Below are 6,334 nucleotides of genomic sequence, written 5' to 3' on the forward strand. Positions count from 1 at the left end.
CTAGTGTCATTTATAGACTACGCGCAATCGCCTTTCTTCATATTTGACTTCTGGGACGGTGTTTTATTAAGCATGGCAATACTGAAGTTAATAATGTGGAGACACTATGGAGAGATCCGACCGATTTAGAAATAGATTTTGTTCTAAAACATCACTATATTTACCTGCTTCAGATTTAAAAATGACGGAATTTATCATCTACATGATTGCTAACAATAAAAGCAGCAGCAAAATAATCATCGCCATAGTAGTATTAATGAATGCATTTAATTTTAATACTACTTCCGCAAACCATATAAGAATCATGATAATTTACATTTTCATGACAAATTATAGGGGGGAAAAGCGTTTACACTCACCTTACTTCGTCCGTTTTTCTTTCACAAAAAATATTGGTTTGATTTATAAGGTTTCTCTGCAATGTTAAATTATAAATGAAAACCTCCACTCCTTGTTTACTTCTTCCGCCTCGACCGTAAACGATGCGATCATCAGCATCAGTTACCTAAGAGTTTGATCTTAAGCCCTGAAGGACTTTATTCTCTTGTAGACTGCTGGCTAGGTGTGGCTAAACCCTCCTACTCATATCTGACTAATTATGGGTCGAGGAAAGGCTGGAATTCGGTGCTTTGTGAACTTGACAAATTATAGGTTTGAAGTTCACAAACGGAATACATGCAGTTAAATTAAAGCAAATTGAGCTTGCAGGTATAAAACTAAAACAATAATAAATAAATAAAAATCATGATTCAGCTGACCTATACATCATCCAAGCTGTACTTATTGCCATGAAACGGCGACTGGTTATTTTTGGCGACCACAATGTATTGTCCTGGGATATTTTTTGGGATACCATTTAAACTTAACCAGGTAACTGATAATAACCTTTAGTTTGTAGGCCTTTAGGTCACCTATATCTGTAATATGTGGAACAGCATGGCAATCACTATAATATTACCCTCTTCAAAGCCCATAATCTGATTGGCTGTCAGTCTTCTTTCACTATAAATACAATACTAAGACAGTTAAGACACATGACATCTGAATCATAAACAATCAGATTTTTCACAAGGAGCTCTAGCAGCTGCAGTCCATTGTTTCACGGGTATTACATTTAGTTTACAGGGACATCTTCAGTGTTCTGGTTAAACAAATTGATGTTATTTCACAATATGCTTGACTGAATATACTTACTGTTGATCTCCCTACATTATGCATGACCTGAAGAGCATGTATTAGTCCCTCAGTTCAAAATGGGTAGGAAAAGTAAATCATCATATATCCATGGATTTCTGACATTTGTTTAGAAGAATAAAACCAACTACTGCTTTATGAGGGGAAAGAACTGAGGCTCCAAAGACCAGACCAAATGAAGCAATCCCCCATCCCAATTCAAAATGGCTGACCCTTCTCATTCCTCTAAAACCCAGTACCTGACTTCACCGAATAGCCCCAACAGTGTAGAAAGATAGAGTTCCATGGATGCTCCTTCACAGTAACCCAGTAAGCCAGATCCTGTTTAACTTCCTGCAATTTAAGAGGCTTGTCACCCACTTCCACCTAAAGCCAGACAAAGCTACTGTAGGAGACTTCCTTTAGCTGTTGTGGTGCCAGCTGTTTGACCAGATGAGATAACACTGTTGCTCCTAAATATCCTCCTAAAGGAAAATGGGAGCCATTGCAAAGAAAAAGCAAGTTTGAAATGATAACATATTAAAAACGATTTTGTTCTGAAACACTATTATTTTCCTTTTTTAAAAGCACACAGCATTTTTAACTCACAAATGAACTCTAACATAATTAATTCAACTCCAACAACAAAAGTTTTTTTAAACAAGACAAGAAAACCAGTTGACCCAGTTTTTGAGCTAGGACCCCAATTAAAATAAATGAAAAGAAAATATTTCGCAATTTACCCTTCTGAAAGGGAAACTCAATCTTGATATAAAAAATAGTATAGTACCTTGTCGATTACCAGAGATTCAATTGTATTACAAGAATTCAGAATGTAATGATAGTGTCATACTACACTCACTGAGCACTTGGAACACCTGTACACCAATCATTCATGCGTTTAACTAATCAGCCAATCATGTGGCAGCAGTGCAATTCTTAAAATCATCATATAGGTCAGAAGCTTCAGTTAATGTTCACATCAACCATCAGAATCTGGAAGAAATGTGATCTAAGTGACTTTGACCATGGAATGATGTTGGTGGTTTGAGTGCCTTAGAAACTGCTGATCTCCTGGGATTTTTTCATACACTAGTCTCTAGAGTATGGTGCAAAAAACATCCAGTGAGCAGCAGGTCTGTTGGCAAAAACGTTAGGTCAGAGGACAAGGGCCAGACTGGTCGAAGCTTACAAGAAGGTGACAGTAATGCAAGTAACCACACATTACAACAGTGGTATGCAGAAGAATATCTCTGAACACACAACACATCAAACCTCTAAGTGGATAGGCTACAGCAGCAGAAGATCAATAAGTCTAATACATACCTAATAAAGTGCTCACTGAGTGTATATTGAAGAATTGATGCTGATGCACAGGTTCACTGTAATTATTGTGGAGCACATACTGTATACTAATTTGAATATTTAGTGATTCACTGATTCTGTTTGTGCTGTGTCTGTGCTGCATACTGTTTTTGGCGGTGAAGAATAAAGATGCCAATACTTGGGTATTATCATATCTTAAGATACTTGATGACAGTATGATTTGATAAAGGAATGTAAGGAATGCATGTAGCACTACAATCACTGTGTCATGTAAAGTGCTTGATGGATGCATACAAATTTCAGCTTTTTTGGCTAATACTTTTCTAAACATGGAAATAAGCAAACAAATATTCCAGGTAGTCTTGTGTCACATGGCGTGACACACCCCTGGGAAGACAGAAGAGCAGAAAAGGTCAGTTTTCACCGGCGTTTATTTGCGTAATACAGAGAGCGGCAGAATATACATTGGTTTTTATTCTGATAGTATGAGCTTGACATTGAACTTTCCTCTAATGCTGGCAACAAAGGGATGTCTGTTTTTTTTTTCATTTTAAAGACCTTTTAACAACAAAAGACACTGTACTGATTTCTTTAAATCATTTCTGCTACCGGAGCGAAATGTCACCTGAAATGTCATAGGTTAGCCACATATTGAAATGATCTGTCAGTTGCAGCTGATTCATGTGTAACAGCTTCTGTAGAAAAAGACTGCATGTGTATCCAAACTACCACTTTATTGATCAGACCCTCTGTTTCAAACAGAAGGAAAAATGCTTTCATGTGGGTGATAGCCTATATGGAAGAACTAACAAAAATGTGGGTGAAATGGCCAGTAGCTGTTTTATTACTCTATTACTGCACTCTATTACTCTCTCACCATGTGGCCATGCATTCAGTACACACACTGCACACATACTATTCAATGTATGATTGCCTTTGTAATGATTTACCCTGCTTAAAAGGTATTTCCATTTGTACAAGGATTACCTGTTACCCCCTGATTCACATTAACATCTTAATGCCTGGATGCTGTGTATTGCAAAGCCAGAACCTGTCACAAAATATGTAATGACTCAGATTGAGGATGCTAGCCTTTTTATATAAAATTATTCCTGACAACTCTTTGTAGAAAACTAGAACAATGAACTCCCAACCTCCCATTTGTTTCTCATCCAGTCACCAATGTCAAGTACCGTGGAACACTTTAAGCTTGTCATCTCTTTTTGAGCAGACCGTCAATCAATCTATTGACCTGAACGAGAAGCTCCAATTCACTGCAAGGGAAAAACAAAATACCCAAATCTTGTCACTAACAGAACATAAGGTGAATGATGGGGCTTATACAGAGGCAAAGTCCTTGGTATATTCAGTTACTGCCAGCCAGGGACAAAGCTGCCAGTTGACACTGGCTATTCATAGAGCTCTCACAATGTGGCAATTTTAGATTTCCATGAGTCAGACAGGATTGTTTTTCCTTTTTTTCCTGAGTGGATCGCACAAAGGATGGCGGGTGGGCAGTGTGAAAATGTAACGATGTTGCCGAAAATAGGGCCATGTGTGTATACTGTGCATGATATATTGAGAGATGACAATTCCTGGGCCTTGAATATTAATGAAAACTGACCCTATTCCCAGCTTGAGTAATGCATGATGTTTTATTATGGCATTTGCTCCTGCTTGTTTTCGTTCTCATACTCTATTGATTTGGCTTATTCGATGCATTTGTTTCTAAGGGGATTGCTTCTATTCTGTTGGCCCTGTTTTAAACAGTTTATCTTTATTTATGAGCTAAACAAAAGCAGTCACCCTCACTACACTTGGAATGCTGGTGCAGAAATGTGGCATTCATAACTGACATGCAACTCTCAGCTGTGTTATATTACACATAATACACATAATACACATAATAATAGTGATACCATAATATCACTATGTCCTCTAAACCACTGTCTATTATTCTGTTCAGTCGATTCATTTGAAACAGACCAGATAATAAAGATATGCAACTTATATTTTTATTCTGAGTAGATATCAGGCCGGTTTCACAGACAGATTAAGCATAGTCCTCAACTGAAATGAGTTTTGTATGGAGAATCTCCAATCATAATTGAATTTAGACTCGATCTAGGCTTAATCTATGTTTGTAAAACTGGCCCATAATGTTGGAAATTGATAATATCCTACTGTAAACAATGTGGCAAAACCAATGGGTAAATGGCAGTTAATTGACAGTTATATCTGTGAATCTCTATCATTTTCAACACATAAACCTAAAAGTTCTTAATTTTTCCAGAAGTAAGATTATATTGTCCATCGCATTGTGGTTTAAAACACATATAGATGCCGGTCATCTATTTTGAGTCACATATGAAATACAATACACAATATAAGGTCGGTGGTTCTAATCCCGGTGTAGCCACAATAAGATCCGCACAGCCGTTGGGCCCTTGAGCAAGGCCCTTAACCCTGCATTGGGGTAGGATTGTCTCCTGCTTAGTCTAGTCAACTGTACGTCGCTCTGGATAAGAGCGTCTGCCAAATGGCAATAGACCTGGGGACATACAGTGTTTTGCTGATGGAATGATTCAAGGTATAAGCATACATATTCCAAAACCTCTGAACTTATTAATAATGTATATTATTATGCAAATATGTTATATGTCTTTTATATTGTATAGAACATTGTAGCTGTTCTATAGAATTAATGTACATTATTGTACTTTTGGTGCGTTTTTCTTTCTTCTTTTTTTCTGGTCAGAATTATTATTTTCAGCAAGATCAGCAAGGAGTCCTGGGACCCCTTTCACCTAAAAAAATCATTCCGTAAAACTTGATATGACTCCTCTAAGTTGGTTCCTAATTTAGTTCTGGAAGTGGTGTTGAATGCCAAAAATTATTTGGTTGAATAATTTGGCTAAGCATTGGGCCCCAGGCTCTGAATTTTGTTGGTAATTTTTATTATTTCTCCACAAACTTGCTGTTGTTCACCTAATCCTCTGAAACAAACATACCTGAACTGGGAGTGCTACCGGCACGCCCCCCAGCAGTTTCCATGACAACATTGCATAAGTATGGATTATCTGGTAGTTATGTGACTCACCTTTCTAGATTCATATTAGAAAAACTCATGTATTACATGACAAATCAAACCCATATCTGAGTATTATGTAGTTAATGATAGGAATCACAAATCTGCATTTAATGGTTTTATTAAAAGTCACAGAGGAGTGTTGCACTGGCATTAATTCACATCTACGAGCATCTACGCAAGATAAATTAAATCCACACGTAATATTGCACAACAAGCCTGTCTACCTAACTGAAGAAACTAAACTGACCTAATTTCCTAAAGGAATTTACTTTACTTACTAAACAGAAGGAGAGGCGTGGGGCTTATTCAGTAGTTTCTTGGTGTAGCGAGGCCTCCTAGTGGAAAAACTGTGTTATTACTACTTGCATTAGAGAGCCCTCGAGAGCAGTAACGTTACATCAAGGGAGTGCTTTGAAACTAAACTAAATACAGATTTGTGAACATTTACGAACCATTAAACCTTATTACAATTTAACAAAGCATATTTTTGGCCAACAGGCATATGCCTGTCTGGATGTAATCACACTGAATGGTTTCAGAACTTGTTCTTCAATTCCCACTTCCAACTGTGATTACAATTTCATTTTGACTTAAATATTTTACATTTTATAGCAGAAGTTCCCATTTTTCATCTAATTCCACTCTATTCAGGAAATAGATATAGCTAATTGTCTAATTGTTGCTTACATTACAATACAATTCTAATTTCACCAACTATTCAAGAATGTGAACCTAACGTGAAGT

The sequence above is a fragment of the Conger conger genome, chromosome 2 (genome assembly GCF_963514075.1).
Source record: "Conger conger chromosome 2, fConCon1.1, whole genome shotgun sequence".
NCBI classification, from domain to species: Eukaryota; Metazoa; Chordata; class Actinopteri; order Anguilliformes; family Congridae; genus Conger; species Conger conger.